Source organism: Schistocerca nitens, chromosome 2, assembly GCF_023898315.1.
Source record: "Schistocerca nitens isolate TAMUIC-IGC-003100 chromosome 2, iqSchNite1.1, whole genome shotgun sequence".
Taxonomy (NCBI): domain Eukaryota; kingdom Metazoa; phylum Arthropoda; class Insecta; order Orthoptera; family Acrididae; genus Schistocerca; species Schistocerca nitens.
In genome coordinates, this window is record NC_064615.1 from 488736914 (window position 1) to 488764486 (window position 27573).

Here is a 27573-nt window from a genome sequence, read left to right on the forward strand (position 1 = left end):
AATTTCAAACAGTAATTCAAATAACTTGAATGAGGGCAGCCCAATGGCAAGCAGTGGCGGTGCATACCATGAAGCCGGTGTACAAAGGCGACGTTAACAGACGCAGTGTGACGAGCAAGCACAGGGTCCAGGTCCAAGACAGTCAAAACGAGCCACAAGAGAGAAAACTGAAAACAGACTAAGGGAGCGACTAAATTCCAGCGTCATTCTCACTTAATACAACCCTGTGACCTCAGTACTTCCAGATGATTGCCTACGGAATATCAGACCAGCTGTGTGGCTAGATTGAAGAATTTTTAGGAAACAGAACACAGCGTGTTGTTCTCAATGGAGAGACGTCTACAGACGTTAAAGTAACCTCTGGCGTGCCACAGGGGAGTGTTATGGGACCATTGCTGTTCGCAATATATATAAATGACCTAGTAGATAGTGTCGGAAGTTCCATTCGGCTTTTCGCGGATGATGCTGTAGTATACAGAGAAGTTGCAGCATTAGAAAATTGCAGCGAAATGGAGTAAGATCTGCAGCGGATAGGCACTTGGTGCAGGGAGTGGCAACTGACCCTTAACATAGACAAATGTAATATATTGCGAATACATAGAAAGAAGGATCCTTTATTGTATGATTATATGATAGCGGAACAAACACTGCTAGCAGTTACATCTACAAAATATCTGGGAGTATGCGTACGGAAGGATTTGAAGTGGAATGATCATATAAAATTAATTGTTGGTAAGGCGGGTGCCAGGTTGACATTCATCGGGAGAGTCCTTAGAAAATGTAGTCCATCAACAAAGGAGGTGGCTTAGAAAACACTCGTTATACCTATACTTGAGTATTGCTCATCAGTGTGGGATCCGTACCAGGTCGGGTTGATAGAGGAGATAGAAAAGATCCAAAGAAGAGCGGCGCGTTTCGTCACAGGGTTATTTGGTAAGCGTGATAGCGTTACGGAGATGTTTAGCAAACTTAAGTGGCGGACTTTGCAAGAGAGGCGCTCTGCATCGCGGTGTAGGTTTCGAGAGGGTGCGTTTCTGGATGAGGTATCGAATATATTGTTTCCCCCTACCGATACCTCCCGAGGAGATCACGAATGTAAAATCAGAGAGATTCGAGTGCGCACGGAGGCTTTCCGGCAGTCGTTCTTCCCGCGAACCATACGCGACTGGAACAGGAAAGGGAGGTAATGACAGTGGCACGTAAAGTGTCCTCCGTCACACACCGTTGAGTGGCTTGCGGAGTTTAAATGGAGATGCAGATGTAGATACTCTTCATAAATTCGCCTGAGGCTAAACATGGTCGCACTTCAAACAATGCTCAGGATTACCAAATCATCGAATTCTCTGCTCAACGTGGGAAAGTGAATTGCAATAGCAGCTGTCTCTGCTTGCTACACTTTACTGTAACCCCTTCCAAGGCAAGGCCACAAGGTACTGAGTCGCGCAACACGACTCAAATCAGGCAATATATCGGTTCAGAAAGCTCCTTGCATAATGTGACTCCCACCGAGAAGAACCAACAGCGAATTCAAAAAGCCAAGACCGCTCCAATGTTCTCTCTTTGGGTAACACCCGTGCCCACAACTATTAAATAGACAGAACATTTAAAGGGCTACCAATCACTCCGTAGCGTGTCAAGACGGCACATCCTGCCCACAGACCCTGCGCGGCTCGCCCTCTGGTCCGGCGCCAAAACACCGACTGCCCGAGCGACCCGCGGCCACTCCTCGCCGCCCAGCGCCGCTCCACCACGCCCCCTGGTGCCACACGCTCCGAGACGCCAGAGGTGGTAGACGCCAGGCACGTGGGACGGGAATTCAAAGAGGGAGCCCGCCATGGCTCACAAAGTATATGCTAACAGTTTCCTATTAGTCTATTCTTATTTTATACATCTCATTACTACTCTTCTGGCCATTAAAACTGCTATACCAAGAAGAAATGCACATGATAAAAGGGTATTCTTTGGAGAAAAATATTATACTAGAACTGACATGTGATTACATTTTCACGCGATTTGGGTGTATAGATCCTGAGAAATCAGTACCCAGAACAACCACCTCTGGCCGAAATAACGGCCTTGATACGCCTGGGCATTGACTCAAACAGAGCTTGGATGGCGTGTACAGGTACAGCTGCCCATGCAGCTTCAACACGATACCACAGTTCATCAAGACGAGCCAGTTGCTCGGCCACCATTGACCAGACGTTTTCATTTGGTGAGAGATCTGGATTATGTGCTGGCCAAGGCAACAGTCGAACATTTTCTGTATCCAGAAAGGCCCGTACAGGACCTGCAACATGCGGTCGTGCATTATCCTGCTGAAATGCAAGGTTTCGCAGGGATCGAATGAAGGGTAGAGCCACGGGTCGTAACACATCTGAAATGTAACTTCCACTGTTCAAAGTGCCGTCAATGCGAACAAGAGGTGACCGAGACGTGTAACCAATGGTACCCAATACCATCACGCCGGGTGATACGCCAGTATGGCGATGACGAATGCACGCTTCCAATGTGCGTTCACCGCGATGTCGCCAAACACGGATGCGACCATCATGATGCTGTAAACAGAACCTGGATTCATTCGAAAGAATGACGTTTTGCCGTTCGTGCACCCAGGTTCGTCGTTGAGTACACCATCGCAGGCGCTCCTGTCTGTGATGCAGCGTCAAGGGTAACTGCAGCCATGGTCTCCCAGCTAATAGTCCATGCTGCTGCAAACGTCGTCGAACTGTTCGTGCAGATGGTTCGAGACGTGGCTGCACGATCCGTTACAGCCATGCGGATAAGATGCCTGTCATCGATTGCTAGTGATACGAGGCCGTTGGGATGCAGCACGGCGTTCCGTATTACCCTCCTGAACCCACCGATTCCATATTCTGCTAACAGTCATTGGATCTCGATCAACGCGAGCAGCAATGTCACGATACGATAAACCGCAATCGCGATAGGCTACAATCCGACCTTTATCAAAGTCGGAAATGTGATGGTACGCATTTCTCCTCCTTATACGAGGCATCACAACAACGTTTCACCAGGCAACGCCGGTCAACTGCTGTTTGTGTACGAGAAATCGGTTGGAAACTTTCCTCATGTCAGCACGTTGTAGGAGTCGCCACCGGCGCCAACCTTGTGTGAATGCTCTGAAAAGCCAATCAGTTTCATATCACAGCAATCTCTTCCTGTCGGTTAAATTTCGCGTCTGTAGCACGTCATCTTCGTGGTGTAGCTATTTTAATGGTCAGTTGTGTGATAATGGAAATTTTGAATAACTGTCACTGCTACAGATGCTAACCGAAATATGTGAAATGAGGAACTGTTAATTCTCACAGGTGACTGACAGGACCAGCCTCGTAACGCGCAAGCATTTCCGCACAAATGGTCCTTCATTGCTCCTAATTGTCTTCCGTTAGGCTGCGAGGAACTCAGCGGGCACGCATCTTTGAGTAGCGCTACTGGTGGACGAGTGTGTCAGCACTACCAAGAGACGCCTTCATTTGAGCAGCGTGGTGTTTGATTGCTATCCGCCGATAATCTCGAATGAGTGTGTCCACACGTTCCAACATTGCAGCAGCCATCGAGGCGTTGGTGACCTGATTGCTTCACGATCAAGCCGCGACTGTGTTGGGGTTTACGTGCCGGGAAATGATGACTCGGCAAGACAGTCATGATTCAAGCTCGTATAAACATTACCCAGTCTAGACAAGCAGTATCAGTCGCCATCTGCAGTCAGTTATGAGGGAAAATCTACGCCTGTCACAGCCGTCGAATAGGTCATCAAGCGGTCGCTGCTAGATGATGTCTTCACTAGCCCCAGGTATGCCAGTCGCAGCTCTGTTCAAATGCTGTTGACCTGGTGCATTCCAGCTGGAGGCCGACCTACAGCTAACTTCCATCCAATGCTGGCCGCCTGCACCATAGCAAATATACTCCAGACATCAGCAAGAGAGAAGTATTAAGATGCATTATGAGAGAGGCGTCCGGTTGTAGGGTCTTCCCGGATGCGCCACGTGGGTCGACAAAGGACCGGCCAGCGTCGGACAATAGTAGGGTTTTCCCCATTAGTAGGTACCAAGTGACGGGCATAGAGCGTGGGCCACAGTGTGTGTTCGATCAAATGGCGGCTTTTGCTGCATTCTGAAAGATGGCCATATTTAAATACTTCAGAATTTTGTAATAACTCATTGTTTCATAGCACGGTAATTGGATCAGCGTGCTTGCAGCACTGAGGCGAGTTTTATAGGCTTTCATATTACCAGTACTGTAAAAATTGTAGAAGTTTGCTAAACACAGTTAAAAATGTACTTACAATAGTTACTGAAGTAATGGCTGCAGAACACTTCATGCAACCTTCATTTACGAACTACTGGATGATAGTTCAGCTCTCTACCTACTATCACTGATAGTCACACATTGATACATATTTTATTTATTGAATTACTGCGTTTCATGTCTTCTTTTTATTATGCAAATGTGTCAGATCGTCGTACTTTCGACAGATACAGAGCAAATAAGAGCAGTATGGCAATTCTCAGGTCTAGCCACACGTTACCTCAGTAAGTTAACTGTTTCTGAATTATAACTAACAGTTACGTTGGCCAGTATTAAAACCTTTGCGACTTAAAAACGGTAAATGATCCGTAAGATTAATAACATAAATAGGCTGGGCGTAAAAAGATGCATCAAATGAGTAGGTCGAACTTAACATTTCACTTGTTTGAACGTGTATTTATTATTTTTTATAAGTGCTTGTGCACTACATCGTGTTTGATTAGTTATGTCTATGATTTTATAGGTACTATACCGTGTTTGGTTTCTACTGAAGTGGGAGAAAATGTTCCTTAATTCAGGCCAGGTATCTAATCTGCAACTTTATTACTATGCAAATGGTGTGGTCGATGTTACAGATTTTAGTAAATCGCGCTATTTGATTTGGGAAAGAGTGTCTCATATTGGTGCGACCGGCGAAGATCTCGGCCATTCTTATTTGTGGAATGGCTCTTGCGAGCAACGTAGGATTCTACATCTACATCTACATCCATACTCCAAAAGCCACCTGACGGTGTGTGACGGAGGGTACCTTGAGTACCTCTATCGGTTCTCCCTTCTATTCCAGTCTCGTATTGTTCGTGGAAAGGATTGTAGGTATGCCTCTGTGTGGGCTCTAATCTCTCTGATTTTATCCTCATGGTCTCTTCGCGAGATATACGTAGGAGGGAGCAATATACTGCTTGACTCTTCGGTGAAGGTATGTTCTCGAAACTTTGACAAAAGCCCGTACCGAGCTATTGAGCGTCTCTCCTGCAGAGTCTTTCACTGGAGTTTATCTGTCATCTCCGTAACGCTTTCGCGATTACTAAATGATCCTGTAACGAAGCGCGCTGCTCTCCGTTGGATCTTCTCTATATCTTCTATCAACCCTATCTGGTACGGATCCCACACTGCTGAGCAGTATTCAAGCAGTGGACGAACAAGCGTACTGTAACCTACTTCCTTTGTTTTCGGATTGCATTTCCTTAGAATTCTTCCAATGAATCTCAGTCTGGCATCTGCTTTACCGACGATCAACATTATATGATCATTCCATTTTAAATCACTCCTAATGCGTACTCCCAGATAATTTATGGTATTAACTGCTTCCAGTTGCTGACCTGCTATTTTGTAGCTAAATGATAAAGGATCTATCTTTCTGTGTATTCGCAGCACATTACACTTGTCTACATTGAGATTCAATTGCCATTCCCTGCACCATGCGTCAATTCGCTGCAGATCCTCCTGCATTTCAGTACAATTTTCCATTGTTACAACCTCTCGATACACCACAGCATCATCTACAAAAAGCCTCAGTGAACTTCCGATGTCATCCACCAGGTCATTTATGTATATTGTGAATAGCAACGGTCCTATGACACTCCCCTGCGGCACACCTGAAATCACTCTTACTTCGGAAGACCTCTCCATTGAGAATGACATGCTGCGTTCTGTTATCTAGGAACTCTTCAATCCAATCACACAATTGGTCTGATAGTCCATATGCTCTTACTTTGTTCATTAAACGACTGTGGGGAACTGTATCGAACGCCTTGCGGAAGTCAAGAAACACGGCATCTACCTGGGAACCCGTGTCTATGGCCCTCTGAGTCTCGTGGACGAATAGCGCGAGCTGGGTTTCGCATGACCGTCTTTTTCGAAACCCATGCTGATTCCTACGGAGTAGAGTTCTAGTCTCCAGAAAAGTCATTATACTGTAACATAATACGTGTTCCAAAATTCTACAACTGATCGACGTTAGAGATATAGGTCTATAGTTCTGCACATCTGTTCGACGTCCCTTCTTGAAAACGGGGATGACCTGTGCCCTTTTCCAATCCTTTGGAACGCTACGCTCTTCTAGAGACCTACGGTACACCGCTGCAAGAAGGGGGGCAAGTTCCTTCGCGTACTCTGTGTAAAATCGAACTGGTATCCCATCAGGTCCAGAGTCCTTTACTCTTTTGAGCGATTTTAATTGTTTCTCTATCCCTCTGTCGTCTATTTCGATATCTACTATTTTTTCATCTGTGCGACAATCTAGAGAAGGAACTACAGTGCAGTCTTCCTCTGTGAAACAACTTTGGAAAAAGACATTTAGTATTTCGGCCGTTAGTCTGTCATCCTCTGTTTCAGTACCATTTTGGTCACAGAGTGTCTGGACATTTTGTTTTGATCCACCTACCGCTTTGACATAAGACCAAAATTTCTTAGGATTTTCTGCCAAGTCAGTACTTTCGCATTTCTCATATTATCCTGGGAGACGTAGTGTTAAAACATTTAGCATCGATATGAGACAGAACAATTCGTGTCAAGACGTGATAGGGGAGAGACTTTATGTTGCAAAGCAATCAGCGGTGTAAAGTGATAGAATACGATCGACTAGCGGTCGCGAATACTTCAAAATTCGCGCAAACCTAGTTAGTGCAATTCATAGGTAAGTGGGACTTTGACTTAGTGAGATAGTATGAAGTTCAACTGTGAGAGATCATAATATGTGCCTCAGGGAGCTTTAAACTAGGCACAAATGGAAATGATCTTATGGCATTGTTGGCCGGCAGTCCCCATTCGGGGATGTTCGGTCGCCGTATTGCAAGTCCTCTGTAGTTGACGCCACTTCGGCGACTTGTGGGTCAATGATGATGCAAATGATGATGGACACACAACACCCGGGAATCGAACCCGCGTCCCCTGTGTGGTAGGCGGTAACGCTACAGCTACGCTATGGAGGCGGACTAGGCACAAATAATACCAGAACAGTAAGAATTCACTTGAGAGCATGCGACTTCATTATTTTGGAGAAGAGTGATGATTTATTGATTTCTGGAGAATGTACTACCATTCTGATAATGCAGATTTACGCAGTCTTAACTGCAACTGAATGCTACTAACTTGTACCATTTTAAACTGTATTATTGCAGAACCACCATTTCTAGATGTTATTTCATGTGACTGATTGAATAAATTAATACTTTATTCAACATAGATTTGTGATGTCGCCTTCATCAATTTATCATCAGCAAACAACTACTTTCATTGCCATTTATTATTATTTATTTGATTGGAATCTTTGTTGTTTAAAATTTCGGTTAACTTGGCAGAGGTTTAGCTACTTGACTGAAGGATCATAATCTATAACTGTTAAATGCAGCTATGTTAGCTAATCGATATGAAAGCAGACGTGCAAGGCTCTACCCTATGACAACGTCGCGACGACCACTAATCCTTGAAATCGGGTATGTCGCAAATACGGTACCTCGTCGAGGTATCTGATTAGAAAAGCTAGCCACATTGCTTAGCAGTTGGTATGTCGCACGCCTACCTGGGGTCGACAGTTCGCGCCCGCAGCACCTGGCTGCTGAGTTGTCATTGTCCTTCGTTGACAATCTCTGCTGCTACTCGCCGCTCTGTGCGGGCTTTCTCCTTCGCTGCCGGCTCTGGCACTGCCATCCACTCTGATGTCCACAGCTCGGCACTCCACGCGTTGGCGAGGTCCGGAATGAGACGTGCACCAACGCAGGCAAGAGCGGGAATGCTTCCCGGGGGCCGCCATAGCTGCAAGCCTCCGGGGCTCGAGCCGTCACTCTGCAGCTGCTCGCTGCATTGCTGCTCACAGGGAGCGCTGCCCATGTGGCCTGCTTTCGCCTGGGGCCAACCGTGTCTACGAGGCTGTTCGCTGACCAGATACCAGATTAACTCGTTGTTTTCTTCTATGTAACGAACCACCGCGTGGTTGTGGAGCCTCACAGACAGTAGCTCACATCTTGGTCGAGTGTCAGCTCTATGCTGCGTATGGACTTCTGGGCTCATTGCCTTTAATACTGGCGGACGATTCACGGATGACTGGCCTGGTTCTCAGTTTTCTCCGCGAGTAGGGAATGGTTGAAATGGCTCTGAGCACTATGGGACTTAACATCTTAGGTCATCAGTCCCCTAGAACTTAGAGCTAGTTAAACCTAACTAACCTAAGGACATCACACACATCCACGCCCGAGGCAGGATTCGAACCTGCGACCGTAGCAGTCGCGCGGTTCCGGACTGACGCGCCCAGAACCGCATGGCCACCGCGGCCGGCCCGCGAGTAGGGGCAGGGTGGTTGGGGATAAGGCGTCTCCCACTGTATGCTATGTCTGGGGGATCCCCGACTCTGCCTCCTTGACTAGTCTACTCATTGATCCCTATTTTACTCTGCTTTAATGGTATTTAGATTCGATTAGTCTTCTTTCTGCCGCGCTCAATGTTCTATTCTGGGTGTCGCAGTTTGTTGAATAGTGGCTGTTCTTGACTGTAATGGACCAGGGATGGGACGTCCCCTGTCGCATGCAGAGCCCAGAAGACGCCCACCTGCTGACTTCCCTTTCTCCTTCATCTTGTTTTTATTACTGACGATACAAAAGATGTCCATTGCGGTTTTAGCCTTCTAGCTTTTACTGCTGAGAATCTCCCGACTAAATCAGAAAACGTTCTCAGTGGACTGGTCGCCTCGTTGTTTCGTCCATTACCCCTCTCCCCAGTCAACAAAGCAATCCAGTACTCAACAATGTCGAATCTTAACTGGCCGTCGGGTGCGAAATTGTTATTGTTTTAAATCTGTGAATTAACTTAATCTCTTCAGACCCGGTGGTAAAATAAGTAGAGAGAACATTTCTCATCACTTGTTTTGCTATTGTCGCACAGTTATTTTATGAATTACATTGTTACAATTTTTATTTTTTTTCTAAATTATTTAAGGTAGACAAGTGTTCTTCAGTCTTAATCAGTGGAAGAAAAAAATATTTTGTGACACACAAAACTTTTATTCGTGGAATTTTAAAAAGCCCTTGTCTCTAAGTACACTCAGAATTGTATATTTCACTTGCTGTAAGCGGTCCAAACGCCCCTCATATTTATGCCGTGTAGTATTCCGGTCATAAAGTTTGTAACTGGAGCTATCGTGGCTACTTGTTGACAAAGTCTGTTGGGTTATGTCTTGGCCTTCCTCGGCTAGCGGTTGTTGGTTGACTTTTCTGAAGTTTCAGTAGTCAGCACGAGGTGTCGCCAATCCGTCACCAGCAATGAAGGGTGAAGCTTCGACAATGCCAACAGACAGTTTTTCATTCTTGCCACATACTGGCGAGCGTTCAGCCTCCCTTCAACAATTACCAAATCACTCATGTTGTCATACCCAGTAGCTCCATATACGCCAACATTCCAGGAGGCCGCGCGGTTCGAGGTGTCATGTCACGGACTACGCCGCCCCTCCCGCCAGAGATTCGAGTACTACATCGGGCATGGGTGTGTGTGTCGTTCTCAGCATAGGTTAGTTTAAGTTAGTTTAAGTAGTGAGTAAGTTTAGTGAACGATGACCTAAGCACTTTGGTCCCTTAGGAATTAACACACATTTGAACATTTGATTCCAGGAGTTTAACACCTATGTCTCTAGGATCGCTACTTTCTGTGACCATTCTCCAGGTCATCTACGTACTAGTTGGCTTCGTTCTAAACGTCACCAGAAGCGGAACCCAGCGCTGAAAACCACAGACCGCCACTTAATGTCGCAGTTACTCTCTCCACCAGGAGAATATGTTGTCCCTGGTATGGAGTCAGCGACAAACAGTGTAAGGCAAGTCGAGATCTCATCCAAGTTTCCAGTAACGAATTCCGACAGTTCGTCGTGACACATTGCTGTAATGTCTGCCATGATTTCATCTGTTGTCATCCGTTGATTAGTCACAGCCAGCCGACCAATCATCCGACATTTCAGTAGATCAGTCCTTCTGGAAGCACTTATGCGTGCTTTCTTGCCACGATGATATTCAGAGTCCATCTCGTCATCATTCGTTTCGCAGTCGTTGGACTACATTCAGCTATTGGTGCGATCCGTCGGTGTGACAGTCGCATGTCCTTCATACTAATGATTCGATCTTTGATGTGTCCGCACGGAAAGTTCCCGTAACGTTACACACCCCAAGCAGCCATCGCACTCGCCAGTAATTCTTAATTTGCAGGAATGACTCTTCCCTGTACTGAAAACAAGGTCGCGTAACGATACAGTTTTAATTATCACAAAAAAGTGGCTCTGAGCGCTATGGGACTCAACTTATGAGGTCATCAGTCCCCTAGAACTTAGAACTACTTAAACCTAACTAACCTAAGGACATCACACACATCCATGCCCGAGGCAGGATTCGAACCTGCGACCGTAGCGGTCGCGCGGTTCCAGACTGTACCGCCTGGAACCGTTCCACCACCCCGGCCGGCATTAATTATCACATTCCCGAGGCATGGAAATGCTGGAATTTTGATGTGTCAGCATTCGGTCAAGGTGCTCTAAGTATAACACTCAATATCCGTTATAGATGGCGGTCGAGTTCAGTCTTTTTCTGCGCATTTTCGTCACTCATTTTCCGACAGTCAGTGAGTGTCCAGCAGTGTTTATAGCGCTCTGCTATGAATGTCGTAATCAATACAAGTATTAAACGTGATGTTAGAGAGTTTTTTAGTGAATTTTGATTTCGCGGCTGATGGTGTTGGTAAACAACAAATTGTTAGGAAAAAAATTCTGAACAAATTCTGGACAAAGAAGTTCTGAACAAATTCTGAACAAATTCCGAACAAATACTGAACAAATTATCGGGAGACATAATTTGCAGTACACACGCTTTCTTCAAGTGCAGAGCACGTGTGCGCGCTTACCGCAACAGTCGCTTGGAATCGGCAACAATGCAGTCCCAGTCCGTGTCTCGAGCTGCGCGAACAGCAATTGTTCGTGGATCGAACTGTTGTAGTGTGCAAAGAACCACACTCCCGGAGCTTCACATGTCAACCTGAAGACACGTCACGGTAAAAAAGTACTGCTCGGAACGTAGTTGTTGAGGGTTCCACTGCTGCGGTGGCTCCGCCCTTCACACCGCAGTCGGCAGCCGGCAGTCCACAGCCGGCGACGGCCGACCGACAAGTGAATTATGCAACGGCCGCGCGGCGCAAGGCAACCGGAATAGGATACGGGGCGCGTGCCGGACCTGACGAATGTCGGTTATTTTTACGAGTGCCGGCCAAGGACGGCGCTTGCTGCTGCTGCCGCTGCAAGCGGGTCAACCGCGCGCTTCAGCACAGGACTGGGCCAGCCACTGTTCCCAAAAAACAGACGCGTGCTTAATTGCGTGTGAGGCTGACAATCCGGAGACGCGGGCAGAGGCGGAATAATAAGAAGGGCGGGCGGTCCACAAGCACCAACTGCAACAGAAGCAGGTAATTAGCTTGGTGGAAGGTGAAATATAGTACTGAGCACAGGAGACGGGTCCGATACTGCTCCGGTACTGGTGTTGAAAGAAGACGCGAACTGCAGACCGGTGGCTAGTGGCTACACTGTGGACAGTTCTAACAAGGGAACCTCCCCATCGCACCCCCCTCAGATTTAGTTATAAGTTGGCACAGTGGATAGGCCTTGATAAACTGAACACAGATCAATTGAGAAAACAGGAAGAAGTTGCGTGGAACTGTGAAAAAATAAGCAAAATATACAAACTGAGTAGTCCATGGGCCACATAAGCAACATCATGGGCAATGTGAGCTCAGGAGCGCCGTGGTCTCGTGGTAGCGTGAGCAGCTGCAGAACGAAAGGTCCTTGGTTCAAGTCTTCCCTCCAGTGAGAATTTTACTTTCTTTATTTTTACATCGTTATTATCTGTCCGTTCGTTCATTGACGTCTCTGTTCACTGTAATAAGTTTAGTGTCTGTGTCTTGCGACCACATCGCAAAACCGTGCGATTAGTAGACGAAAGGACGTGCCTCTCCAATGGGAACCGAAAACATTTGATCGCAAGGTCATAGGTCAACCGATTCCTCCACAGGAAAACACATCTGATATATTCTATACGACACTGGTAACGGCATGTGCGTCACATGACAGGAATATGTTGTCGACCCACCTAACTTGTACACTTGGCGAATGGGTAAAAAGATTCTTCTACCTTGCCCGATTTAGGTTTTCTTGTGGATGTGATAATCACTCCCAAAAAAGTGATGAAAACACATTAGTTTGTCACATAAACTGAAAATAAAAAAAATTAAACTTTTCACTCGATGGAGGATTTGAACCAAGGACCTCTCGTTCCGCAGCTGCTCACGTTACCACGAGACCACGGCGCTCCTGTGTTCGTAGAGTCCTTGATGTCGCCTATCCTGCCACGAACTACTCAGTTTGTATATTTTGCAAATTTTTTCACAGTTCCACACAACTTCTTCCTGTTTTCTCAATTGATCTGTGTTCAGTTTTTCAAGGCCTATCCACTGTGCCAACTTATAACTAACTCTGAGAGGGGTGCGATGGGGAGGTTCCCTTGTAAGGAGAGGCTACTGTGGTCGTTAGGAGTAATAGATGCTGCTCTCGGCGTTAAACCAGTCTAAGCTCTGTAAGGCTAGAGAGATCGATACTGTTGCGATATATCGAATCTTACCTTTACCCATGTGTGCTGGGTCCAAGATAAGAGGAGACGCACGGTCACTTAGGATGTGGAGTGAGTTTTCGGCGCCTTCAGAAAAAGCGCATAGTTCTTTCTCGTTAGTCTGCTAAATCGGCTCATGGAATGAATAAGTGCAGCTCACGTCCCAGCCCTAATGAACGCTAACAGGACCTCGAAGTATTCATTAAGTGTTTATTATTGTGCGATATCCAGCAGTATATTTTTCTTCACTTTGACCGAACAAAATCTTAAGAAACAAGGGCAAAGTCGATTAAAAAATGTTCACTAGCGTGCGTGTCTACATATTGGACTTTTGACAGGCGAAGGGATCTTCTCATCAACTTAAATACGTAATAAACCATCGCTAGCCATTAACTGTTCAGTTTCAACATGAATTTTCATCATGTAAAGGTTGAATTACATACACTGAAGAGTGGCAGCAGCACTTGAGGACACATCTGATATAGGCACTCGGTTGTGGAAGTCATTACAGTGAAACATGTGCTTCGGGAGTACAAATAGTCAGATTCCAAATTAATGCACCAAACAACAGATAAAACTTGTAGTCGGCCGTTGTGACCGAGTGGTTCTAGGCGCTTCAGTCCGTAACCGCGCTGCTGCTACGGTGGCAGGTTCGAATCCTGCCTCGGGCATGGATGTGTGTGTTGTCCTTAGGTTAGTTAGGTTTAAGTAGTACTAAGTCTAGGGGACTGATGACCTCAGATGGTAAGCCCCATAGTGCTTAGAGCCATTTGAACCACTTTTAATACTTTTACTGAGCAAATAAACTTTTTATACAGTCCTCAAATTACCGGAAACTTACGCCTTTACTTTACTATAGATGATACCAAAAATCACACAGTATCATGTGTGTGTAATGCAAGTCCGTGTGTCTGTCCCTGTAAGTGACGCTTGAGGGTCATTTGAGGTATCTTGTGATGAGTGGCCTAGTGAGGTTGAGGTTATGTATGAGAAGAAATTCTTTTCACATGACATTTTCTGGATTTTAATCAGTGATGCAGATTGATGGTTGCTTCATGTATAGGCCAGATTCCATTTTCGTCATCCGCTAGTCCATCATTCTTAAGAACGTGTAAAATTTGTATAGGACGGAATGCTTCTGACCGCACTGAGTATGTGTGATCTCAAAAGTCAACCTCTTCGCTATAGGGAGTCCAAAGTATTTCTACACCTACATATGAAGCGCTTATTTAAATGGTGGTACAAGTCCATTTTTGTTCAGTCTGAGATACAGAGTCCTAAAGTTAAATGAGCGCTGAAAAATCTGCAGTTAAGATACCAGAAAGATTCAAGTATATATACTTCAGTATTTCTGGTATCTCAACTGCAGATTTTTCAGCGCTCATTTAACTTTAGGACTCTGTATCTCAGACTGAACAAAAATTGACTTGTACCACTACTTAAATAAGCCCTTCATATGTACTTTGAAAGCCACCGCATGGTGCGTGACGGAGGGTACCTTGTACTATTAGCAGTCATTACCTTTCCTGTTCTATCCGCAAAAAAAAAAAAAAAAAAAAAAAAAACGGAGGGAAAGACGAACTGTCTAAATGTCTTCACGACAGTCTGGACACGTCCTAGGCAGCGGTGGGATACCAATACGGCCCAACAACCAGGAGTGATGCTCTGGCTTGCCTTTCCATTTCATAGCTTGAGGCTACAGGTAATGCGATAGTGAACAGTTCAGTTGAAGAAGAATGGGCGTCCCTAAGAGAGGAAATAAGAAAAGTTGCCTACGAAAACATAGATACAAAGAAGGTAACTGCGAGGAAACCGTGGGTATCAGAAGAAATATTTGGGTTGATCGAGTAAAGAAGGCAGTACAAAAATGTTCACGGAAATTGAGGTATACAGAAACAAAAGCCTCTTTGGAGTGAAAGGAAGCTAAGGGCGAAAGGCTGCAAGAGAGATGTTGATGAAACCGAAAAGAGATGATCGTCGGGAGGATAGACTCAGAATACAGAAAAATCAAAAAGCAAGAGTGGTAACTTCAATGGTGTAATGGGAATGCTCTGTTAAACGCAAAGGAGAGAAAGGGTAGGTGGAAAGAGAACATAGGTCTGTGAGGAGGAGGAGGACTTCTCTGACGACATGGTAGAAGGAACAACTGGAGTCTATAAGGAAGACATAAGAGATCCGGTATTAGAATCAGATCAAAGAGATCTGGAAGGCCTGAGATCAAATAAGGCAGGAGGATGGATAACGTTCCATCGTAATTTCTGAAAGCAATGTGGGAAGTGGTAACCAACTGAATATACAAGGTAGCGTGTAGAATCTTCGAAACTGGCGATATGTGATCGGACTTTCAGAAAAATATCACCCTCGCAATTCAGAAGATAACATGAGTCGATGAGTGTGAAACTATCGCACAATCAGCCTAACAGCTTACGCTCCCAAGATATTGACAATGATAATACACAGAAGACTGGAAAAGAAAATTGAGGATCCGTTAGATAATTACCAGTTTGGCATTCGTAAAGATAAAGGCACTAAAGAGGTAGTTCTGACTTTGCACTTGATAATGGAAATCAGACTGAAAAAAAAATCAAAACACGTTGATAGGATTTAATTAAGCTCCGTCTTTAGGCCACAAATGGCCCTTCCGGGACCGTCCGGCCGCCGTGTCATCTTCCGAGGAAGATGCGGATAAGGAGGGGCGTGTGGTCAGCACACCGCACTCCCGACCGTTAGGACGGTATTCTTTGACCGAAGCCGCTACTAATCGGTCGAGTAGCTCCTCAATTGGCATCACGAGGCTGAGTGCACCCCGAAAAATGGCAACAGCACATGGCGGCGGGATGGTGACCCATCCAAGCGCCGGCCACGCCCGACAGCGCTTAACTTCGGTGATCTCACGGGAACCGGTGTAGCCACTGCGGCAAGGCCGTTGCCTGTTGATAGGATTTGCTGACCTAAAAAAAGCGTACGACAATGTTCAAGGATGCGAGATGTTGGAAATTACGAGAACACTCGGTCTTGGCTATATGTAAACAATATGTAAAAGAACCACGAAGGAAAAATAAAGTGGGAAGATAAAGAAGGATGTTCTTTGATTAAATACGGTCTAACACAGGACGCAGTCTTCCGCCCTTTCTGTTCAGTCTGTACGAAGAAGAAGCGACGACGGAAATAAATGCAGGGTCAAGAGCGGAATGAAAACTTAGGGTGGAAGGATATGAACGAAGAGACTGGCTAATGACGTCCCTTGCCTCAGTGAAAATGAAGATTTACAGAATCAGACGAATGACATGAACAAACTAGTGGGTACAGAATATGGATTGAAAGTAAACCGGAAAGTAATACGAAAGTAATGAGAAGTAGCAGAAGTGAGAACAGCAAGAAGCTTGATATCAAAATTAGGGAATACAAAGTAGACAAAGTTAAGGAAGTCTGCTATCTTAAACTGAAAATAACGCATGACAGATGAAGTAAGGACGACATAAAAAGTAGAATAGCACAGGGAAAAAGGTCAGTACTAGCCAAAAAGTCTACTAGTATCAGACATAGTCTTACTTTATGGATGAAGTTTCTGAGGATGTACGTTTCGAGCACAGCACTGAATGTTGGTGAACCAGGGGCAGTGAGAAAATAGAAACACAAGAGAATCGAACCATTTGAGACGTGGTATCCAGAAGAATGTTGAAGATCTAGTGGACTGACAAGATAAAGAGTGAGATGGTTCTCCGCAGAATCATCGGAGGCAGGCACATGCGGAAAACACTGACAAGAAGGCACTGGGTGGTTGGAGATCCGTCAAGACATCAGTGAATAACTTCCATCGTACTACAGGGAGTTGAAGAGGGTAATCACTGTTGACGGAGACACATTGGAATACATCCAACAAATAGTTGAGGATGCAGATTGGAAGTGCCTTTGTCTGAGATGATGATAGTACAGGAGAGGAATTCGTGACGGACCGCATCATATCAGGCAGAAGACTGAATTATCGCGTGCTTTTTGAGTCATATTTGGCCCGGTCACTATCAACGGACCACCATGTATATGCAGTAAAAACTTCATTGCTTTATCACTTAATAGTTCTTTTGAAAAGTATACCTATTCAAAGGGTAAAATAGCATTGACAGAATAGCGATTAAAATTGCCTTCGTCTCCCCTTAAGAATGTGTAAAATTTATATAGGACGCAATGCTGCTGACCGAACTGAGTATGTGTGATCTCAAAGTCAACCTCTTCGCTATAGTGAGACCAAAGTATTTCTACACCTACATACATACTGTGAACGCCGCCGGATATTGCGTGACGGAGGGTACCTTGTACTGTTAGCAGTCATTACCCATCCTGTTCTATTCGCAAATAAAGGGAGGGAAAGACGAACTGTTTAAATATCTTCATACGAGCACTAATTACTCTTACCTTCATGGTTTTTACGCAAAATGTGCGTTCGCGGCAGTCTGAACACGTCCTAGGCAGCGGTGGGATACCAATACGGCCCAACAACCAGGAGTGATGCTCTAGGGTGCCTTTTCATTGCATAGCTTGAGGCTAAGGTAATACGATAATGATCAGTTCAGTTGAAGCAGAATGGGCATCCCTAACAGAGGAAATAACAGAAATTGCAAACGAAAACATAGATACAAAGAAAGTAACTTCGAGGAAACCGTGGGTATCAGAAGAAAAGTATGTAGTGTCGTACCTCATAAGGATTCAGGACAATGCTATGGCTACGGGCACAACTACCACAAGTGTAAAACGGAGGAAATTTTACCCATATAAGCGATTTGTCATCGTACCAGCATAAATATCATCCCACGTATAGGACTTGGCATCTGTGATGGTTGTGGCGATACGTGCTACTATTGTGCTGAAGTCTCATTAGGTTCGTGATTATATGTTGTCCTTTCCAGTTTTCTTTGTGCATCTTGATACGCCATAAACATACCATAGAATGTTTGCTGTAATGTAGCTTGGTAATGCCCAAAGGGACGAATTATGAAATGTATTCGCAAACTGTGAGTAGGGTAAGACCACAGCTATATCATTTGCTGGAAGCAGATGAAAAATTGTTACGAACCGGGACTCGAACCCGGGTTTCCCGCTTTAAGCGAGTGGTCACCTAAACCTATTCGGCTATCCGAGCAGACTCCACGGACAGTCCCATCGTCTTAAGACTCACTGTAGATAAAGCAGTAGGTTCAACTGAAAAGAATGGTGTAGTGGGAGGAGCAGGAGGAGAGTAACAGGACAACGAAGTGATTTAGTAACGGAAATTTTAAACCAGGACGGCAGCAAAATGTATAAAGATTAATACAATCTTCTAAATACCTATAGGTGATGAAAATTTGAACACAGTAATGGAATGTGGACGCTCACAAATAAAAATGTAATACACACTGGAACGCTTCTTCGAGCGTATGTCTCACTAAAATTATTTCCATGAAATTAGTAAAAAACCACACTTCTTCATCTACATACATACTCCACAAGCCACCATATGGTGCGTGGTGGAAGGTGTCTTCTACTCGTACCATCACTTGACATTCACTTCCTTTACCACTCGCAAATGGAACGAGGAAAAAACTGTTGTCGGCTAGTGTGGAAGTCAGCTCCGACACAAACAAGGACCGAAAGAAATTGCGATGGCTGGTGGCAGAAATCGAAAATTATCTGTACATACACTTTCAAATTAATGGAGCACTTTATTTCAAAAAACGAAACAAGCATAGCATTTCGTTGTGGGGCGGCTTCCTGTGCCTCCTACATGAAATTACATTTACTGTCACTACTCGCAGGACGCAGGCTAAGTATCGTCCTCCTGTTAGTATTCATGCTCTCGAAGTCTGTGACCGAAATAGGCCGACCAGCGATGGGTAACTGATTAACTCAGCGATGACACAGGGCGCTGAACTCCGTCTTCCTGGATGTACGGCGCTGACCGCTCTTCCCATTGGTGCGCGGGTCAGCGGCTCTTTGCTGCCGTTTCGCAGCACTGCGGTAGTCGTTGTGCAGTCGATGGTTTAGGACTGCACAAAAATGACTACCTACACGTATCCGTGCATGTCCTAATTCCTCTTATTTTGTCTTCACGTCCCTGACGCGAAATGCACGTTGGTGGCAGTAGAATCGTTCTGCCAATGCTCGTTCTCTAAATTTTCTCTATGGGGTTTCCCCCAAGAGATTCCCATACGGTTCACTAAACACCTCCGTAATCGAACCTACCGGTAAGAATTGTAGCAGCACGCCTGTGAATTGCTTCGATGTCTTCCTTTAACCCAATCTGATGTCGATCCGATATAGTGGAGCAGTATTCAAGAGTGGGTCTCACTAGTGTTTTGGTCACTGTCTCCTTTGAGCTGCTCTTTCCTAGAATCCTCCCATACTATCGGCCTTCTGTACTCGTTTCATCTCTTATCGCTTTCCAGTGTTCTGGCCCAGGTAATTAACTGGCGTAGGTCTCAAGCAGCACACAACTAACACAGTATTTTAATAGTAAAAGGTTATTTTCCCTACTCCTCTGCGACTGCAGCTCATGGTCCAATGGTTAACATTGTTGCCTCTGGATTGCGGGGTACTGGGTTCGATTACCGGCCGGGTCGGGGATTTTCTCCACCCGGGGACTGCGTGTTTGTGTTTTCCTCATCATCTCATCATCATTCGAGAGATGGCGAGACTGGAAATGGAAAGATTGGGATCTTGTACGGGTGCTCATGACCACGATGTTGAGCGCCCCACATAACATCGTCATCATCATCATCATCATCATCATCATCATCATCAACCTATTCATTTCTCATTTTTCTGCATTTAGAGCAAGCTGTGATTCTAAATCACAACTGTACCCTCCTGTAGCCACTCAAGGACAAGACCTTGTCGTACACCACAGCACAATGGACAAAAAGTCGCAGATTGCTGCCCACCCTAGCCATCAGGTGGTTTTTGTTTGTAGAGAATAAGTGCGGTCCTGTCACACCTCCCTGGCGACCCCTGACGATACTCTTGTCTCTGACGAACACTCGTTGTCCAGGACAACGACTGGTTTCTATTAGTTAAGGATCTTTGAATCTTTCACATATCTTGGAACCCATCCCGTACACTCCGAACTTCGTTAAGTCTGCAGCCAGGCACCATGATAGACTCTTTCTGGAGGTACAGGCAAATGGATTCTACCTATTGGGCTTCTTCCACTGTTCGCAGGATATGTGAGGAAAGGGCAAGCTGAGTATCGCACGAAATGCTTTCTAAACCCGTTCTGATTTATGAACAAAATCTATTCTGTCTAAGGGAAATTCCTTACATATTAATTTACTATATGCTCAAGAGTTCTCCAGCATACCTATGTTAAGGATAATTAGTCTGTAATATTTCGGGTCTGTTATTTTACACTTCTTACGTACAGGAGTCACTTCCTGTTTTTCCCAAACGCTAGGGACTTTGCACTGTGGGAGAGTTTCTTTATAAATACAAGTAAATGGCCAGTGTCGTAGAGTTCTCTGTAAAACCGAATTGGGGTTTGTAACGGGACATCCTCCTCCAGCATTACCTTTCCTCAACAGTTGTTATCGATGCCAGTGTTATTTCCGAATTTTGGACAGGTCAGTACAATTTCAATTGCTTTCCTGAAAACTTTCATGTAATTTTATAAACAGTATGTTATATTTCAACCTAAAATTTATGAAAAGAAATTACTTTATAAAATATTTTAGTTTCGATGTTATGATCGACAAGTGCTAGTCCCGAATGTACAGTTAAAATTAGTTTTTACAAACATTTGAAATTACGAATTAGTGGCACACTTAATATTTCTATTATTAATTACGCAGTCCTATATGGTTTACCATGTTTATTTCTGATTCAAATGGCTCTGAGCACTATGGGACTCAACTGCTGAGGTCATTAGTCCCCTAGAACTTAGAACTAGTTAAACCTAACTAACCTAAGGACATCACAAACATCCATGCCCGAGGCAGGATTCGAACCTGCGACCGTAGCGGTCTTGCGGTTCCAGACTGCAGCGCCTTTAACCGCACGGCCACTTCGGCCGGCGTTTATTTCTGGATTCATTTATGAAATAATAATCGAAATTCATAATGTAACAGAAGATGGTAGGGAATTCGTTGGTAAGAAACGTTGTAAACCCCATGGAATATGGTTATTTCCGCAGAGTGTGAGAGTCGTAAGCATGCCTCTGATGTGTTAGGACGTATTTTTGTATTTTTCTGAGAACAATTTAATTTCGGCTCGTTAATGTGAAAAATCGAAATACTGACTAATATACTAAAATGTGAGAAAACGTATTTTCGTAAAAAAGAAATGCTGCAACAGTAGCCTTCAGATTTATTTAGTTCTAACCAACCGTGAGGACCTGATGTGGCTAATTAAAGTAGAAAGTTTACTATAATCTTCGTTCCTCTCAATCCTTCATATAAGATGTTGTGTAATGTGGACTATAGATGGAAGTAGGAAGGAAGGGGTTGATTATAGTTTCCATCCGGACCTGGCAACTTATTTGTTTTCAACTTTTTTCAGTCAGTGCTTAACGCCAGGGATCTCTCTGTCTTCCGTGTAGGAGTATTTGCGACGGTCAAACGATAGTATTTCTGCACGATCCTCGTGCGTGAATGACCGAAATTTAAAATTTCAGCTTTTCTTCTGCTGCCTTCTCTTATTATGCCAGGTAAGTCAACGACAGACTGAATATAAGCCCTCGACCCACTTGATGACTTGGCGTACGACTTAACTTTTACTCGAGTTCTCTGCAGAGTCTTTCGCTAAGGTATTACCGTGAAAGCTGAATCTTTCGCGCATCGATCTTTTTATACATTCACAAATTTCTGTTACTCTTTGCCAGCTGACGTTTCATCAGTCTTTCTCGAACTGAGACTGCAACTATGTCTCCTCAGCACAAGTCACTTACTCGGCAAATACTTCTCTAGAGTGCTATTTATATTCACACCAAAGAGTTGAGTGATTTTAAAAAAAGTTGTATATATAGGAGAAAATTTCTTGTAGTGTAAGCTAGTGGGTATCTTCTGGGAGGCTTCCTTGGACTATTTGGCCTTATAGTAATTGTTTAAACGTTTTGCTTTTACTGATAACGAACACAAACAAGAATTATTTAAGACATGCTTTGTTTCAGGAGGACGCGAATTAAAATTTCATTCTGACTCAGCGTCTTGTCCGTATGTGGCGTTGTCTCTAATAAGAAAACATTTTGGTGTAACAATGTCTTAGTATTTTTCCACCAATCATTAGTATATAACAAGCAGGACATGCACTACACTGTAATTTTACACGGCTGGTCCCGGCGGAGGTTCGAGTCCTCCCTCGGGCATGGGTGTGTGCGTTTGTCCTTAGCATAATTTAGGTTAAGTAGTGTGTAAGCTTAGGGACGGATGACCTTAGCAGTTAAGTCCCATAGGATTTCACACACATTTGAACATTCTGGTTTTTGTAATTTTACAAATAACGCAAAGGCTTATATCCGCAAGCAGGGAATGGTAAAAATCTGCGTCACTACCGTTGGAGTCGACGTTTTCAATCAAAGTAATCACGCGATGTATTGTCAGTTAGTCTAATCAGTAAATTTTGAAAACATCAGGGTATAAAACAAACGTACTTATACCTAATTAGGCAATAGCTGTTGAAATTTCTTGCAACATTAAGCAAGCATACCTTCCGTGCAGCACGCATAACGCCAATATCGTAGACACTCTGTGGCAATCCTCTTGGCAGTTTGTAGTTTACCATCCTGTGAGAGAAGTAATTTAATACTGAGTTGTTCTGTATGGCTTATCTAAATGTATGCTAGAGCAGTAGTACTGGTACGTTTCGTGGCACAGCCTTTTTAAATCTAGGTGACAGATTTTCTCGTGTTGCCTACCACAAGTCTCACTATGACTTGCTTTTAGATTGTTCAAGTTTTCCAAGTGGACTTCTAAAATAGGTGCTGCCAGGCTATTTAAATTTTCCGTGGATTTTGTAAGCCACTTCAGAACTCCGGGAAGTTTCCCCCAAACGGTAGACTACTAAATTGTTTGTTTGCCCAAACGTGCGTGTTTCTTCTCTAATGGCCTATCCGAACGACAGGCGCAGTACTTAATTACTCATATGAGGCCTACGGCCGTTCAACGCAAGCTCTACACATGCCAAGCAACGTTTCGAGTGTGGTACCTACAATCCGCACGATGGATAGAATCATGGAGATTGAAACTCACAACTAAAACTGAGAGTAACAGTTACCGTTATGCAGCGATAAACCGGAATTTTTCAGCAAAAATTATCACCATTTTATTTCTCTGCGTACACTAATGGTCGCATGTGTCAAGTATGCGGATACGCGGGATACTCGAAACTTCGGTTATCTCCTCGGAAGAAATAGAGCTGCAATAGTGAAATTTGGTGTTTGTCCTTCTCTACACATTACCCTCAAATGCAAGACATTTCCCCCGGCAACGATGAAGTAGCGGAGAAACTGATTGTAGAATTCTGCTTTTTGGCTGTTCGGGAAACTTTTCATTCGGATATTAATCAGTAGTCTTTCTGGAAAAGCAGCCCACCTTTTGTTTCTTTCTTCTCTTTCCTCGGATGAAGTCACTTGGTGCCATGCCAGGAGAAAATGGCGGTGAGGCAAAACTTGATAGCCCGAAGAAGCAGCATTTCTGTGTCCTATACATAAAGAGCTGAGGCATTCTCGTGATGGATAACACCTCCTTGGACACCTTCCCGAGGCGCTTCTTCTTGGCAGCCTCTCGAAACCCCATCAGGAGAGTTGTATGCACCTTTCAAGTTTCCTCCCTTACGAGCATAATCTGTTAACGTCACACCACAGCAGCTCACACAATCCTCCCCCACCACCACCACCACCACCACCACTACTTTGCCTGATGGTGATTTGCCCTTGGCTTTTCCCGGTGGTGGTAAAAGCACTTACTTTCACTACTTACTTTCCTCCTTTGTCTTAGGGTCGTCACCATACACGCAGCACTCATTTCATGGTAATCAGTCTGATAAAGAAGTCACATAGAAGTTCAGTAGATAGCCAAATCATTTCTGCAGGTGCGTCGGTGCGTGGCACGTTTTGAATGTGTTACCAGTTAAGATACTTAGCGGGCAGCAACCGTGGTGACGTACAAATGTCGTGGAAGATGTTGAAAACATATCCATGACTGATTTCAACTATTGTTCACCTCAACTGTGATACGGCGGTCTTAGAGAACCAGCGTCTCCACTTCTTTTGGGAGTTTCGCTTCATCAGCCCCATCGTTCTCCGTAATTCACCCTGGTTTCACATTGAAGGCGTGTGCACTAACCGACCAATGTGCCGTACCACGGTGCATTCTTGCAGTGCTTGTCCAACAACGTATCATGGATTACTGCAGCTTTGGTTCCCTTCCAATACAGAAAACATGGCGCACGATAATAAATTTATCAGTCGTCTGAGTTATGTTATTTCGGTTGCAGCACTGACGAGTTTTGGTAATGTTGCACGGTGATTTCAGGGGGTAAGAGGGCTGCAGATGGTAGCTACAAGAAAACAAAAAAATTCATGGCTTTATTTCTCCAGCTTATAACCTGAACAACCCTAACACTGACCGCATCGCAAGACAGGAAATAGTTCTGCTGTTGTGAAAATTTAATGTAGAAAATGTTGTTGTTGTTGTTGTGGTCTTCAGTCCTGAGACTGGTTTGATGCAGCTCTCCATGCTACTCTATCCTGTGCAAGCTGCTTCATCTCCCAGTACGTACTGCAGCCTAGATCCTTCTGGATCTGATGTAGAAAATAAATGGTGATATTTACTTCTTTCCCCTGTCATCCCAGTAGCGTAAGTGTATTACACTTTCACGAACAGTACTTTTAGCTTTAGCAAAATTTTGGTAGTGACTGTAATTAAAATTCCTAGTTACCTGTACGTACGCCACTAATGTATACCACATGGATACGTATTTTCCTCCTGCACCTTCTGACGAGTGCGTTAAGACCGATAACATTCAGTTCAAATGGTTCAAATGGCTCTGAGCACTATGGGACTTAACATCTGTGGTCATCAGTCCCCTAGAACTTAGAACTACTTAAACCTAACTAACCTAAGGACATCACACACATCCATGCCCGAGGTAGGATTCGAACCTGCGACCGTAGCAGTCGCGCGGTTCCGGACTGAGCGCCTGAACCGCTAGACCACCGCGGCCGGCTAACATTCAGTATTAGTCCTAAAATTTGGTACTTCATTTTGAATGTGAACGGAATTTAATTTCATTAATGGACATTAGCGAAGCGATTAAAAAGATTACCTATCGAAGTATTTGCGTCTAGTAATAACTATAAATTTACTGGTATTTTTTTAATCTGCATACTGTATGTATCTTATACTGGCCTGCCGCAGTTTAAATGCGACTGCTGTTAGACAATATTATAATGCTTCTAAAGGTATTTAAGTAAAAATCAACAATAAATACAAATATTTGAACACATAATGAAAAGATCTCCAAACTTTAATATAGTATGGGAAAAGGATAAATTGCTTCTACCTTGATCAAAATTTCACGTATCAAAGCAACCTTAAGTATAATAGAGCGATTTCCTTGTTGTTCACAGGTTAATGGAACATGATAAGGTAAGTGGAGAAGACTGGCGGTTTCCCCTTGCAATGAAATTGGAAACCTGACGCTGGAAAATGATGTCACTGGGGGCTGAAAGAAATACGTGAGTAACTAAAAACAAATAACTAAATTCTTATTTTTTCTTCACTTGTTATCTAAAATCCACAACAGGCAAAATTTATAGCTTCTAACACAAATGTAATCTCACTAGACGTATTCGTACACTTTACTGCCCTCAGTACTGTCAGTAGACATTACTCTCAATGGTACCCTATTTAGTCACGAAATAGGAAATTCAGCGATAATGTAACTCTCAGAATTATACCTGCAAAATAGCTAAGCATTCGTCTAATGCCAAATAAACTACGAAAGATAACTTCGGACTACGTACTAAATTACGTCGATTTTAAGTGAATTTACACGTGACCAGCTTTAGAGATGTGAAGGAAAGCAAAATTACAAGTGAAAAAGGAAAGATTGGGATGAAACAGGTGGAACGCCTGAACAGCTTTCCATCGGGAACAAAGGATGCAGTTGATTTATGTATTACAAGTACCTAAACGAATTTTTCTCTTTGCGTCAGCAGCCTTTTCACTGGTTTGAAGCGGCCCACCACGAATTCCTCGTATGTCCCAACCTCTTCGCCCTAGAGTAGCACCTGCACGCTGCATACTCAGTTTTTGTCCTCTACAGCTCCATCAAGAACCATGGACGTTATTGTGTCTCTGATTTATCAATACATGTCCTATCATCCAGTCCCGCCTCCTTGTCACTGTTTTCCATATGTTCCCTTCTTCGCCGATTCTGCTGAGCACCACCTCTGTCCCCATTCCTTAAGAGTTCACGTAATGTTAACACCGTTCAACAGCTCCATGTCTCAAACGCTTAGATTTTCTTGTTTTTTTTCGGTTTTTATTTAGTCCGTGATTTGCCTGTATACAATGCTGGGCTCCAGACGTAGAATACCAGAAATTTTTTCTTCAAGATAAGGCCCATGTTTGATAGTAGTAGGCTTCTGTGGGCCTGGGGTGCTACCTTTGCCTTTGTTCGATATAAGGTAACTTGAGAATAATAAAGACGTATTCTTCAGCCGCCTACGTATCGCCATGAAGACAGAACTAGACTATCACAGCAAGCACAGAAGCAGTTTGGCATTATTCTTTCTGTACTCCATACATGTGGTACTATACTATATATCCTCCGCCACGCATTTTAGTGGTTCGCACTGAGTATGTCTGTCGATGTCGCTGTAGGTGTAGTAGTGTAGCTCATCCACGGAATAGGAGGCCTTCAAAACCCTTGTGAGACCGATACTTGGATATCGCTTGTCAGTCTGGCATCCGTACCAGATAACATTTACGAAGGAACTTGAGGAGATCCGAAGAAGAGCAGCACATTTAGTCACAGGTTCGTTTAGTAAACGCAAAAGCGCCACGAAGATATTCAGCCAAGTCCAAAAGCAGACGTTAAAAGTGAGGTGCTTAGCGTCACGGTGTGATTTTCTGTTAACATTCGAAGAGAGTACTTACCTAGAAAAGTCAACAAATATATTACTTCTTTAGATGTATATCTCGCGAGAAGACCGTGCAGATAAAATCAGAAAGGATAAAGTTCACAGCAATTCGTGGATTGCAGAGTATAGGAGTAGATGTAGAATGGCATGGAGTTGAAATCCCACGTCTATCGACGCGGTTTTCGTGCTAATACTTAATATGTATTGCTACTCCCTAGGGAAGCACAAGGTCACACTAGTTGTTGTCTCCATTACGAATCTGCTAGTGACTTGTACGATTCACTTCTAAAAATATTCCGGGAAAATTTTTGTGTTCACAGGAGTAGATAGATAAATGCCGTGGAGTACGAAGTTTGAAGACTTAATATGCGTTTTTCTTTTTCTGCATCTTTCCGTGATGGTGTAAGCACGGCAAATGTGCACGTAATTGGTCCCATTAAGAAAAGCATTTGCGCTGACGGACGATTGCTACAGAACTGCTCAGTGGTCAGCGTTTAAGGCTTTGAGATC

At 44.2% G+C, this 27573-nt stretch overlaps 1 long non-coding RNA gene across 1 annotated transcript in view; it reads left to right on the forward strand.

The window, feature by feature from the left end:
* LOC126234459 (uncharacterized) overlaps window positions 1-25665 on the forward strand; it is a 281688-nt gene extending 256023 nt beyond the window's left edge. Inside the window, exon 3 of the long non-coding RNA XR_007544728.1 lies at window positions 25546-25665. This is a non-coding gene — a long non-coding RNA (uncharacterized LOC126234459). The remainder of the gene's footprint in view (window positions 1-25545) is intronic.
* The last annotated feature ends 1908 nt before the right edge of the window (window positions 25666-27573 follow it).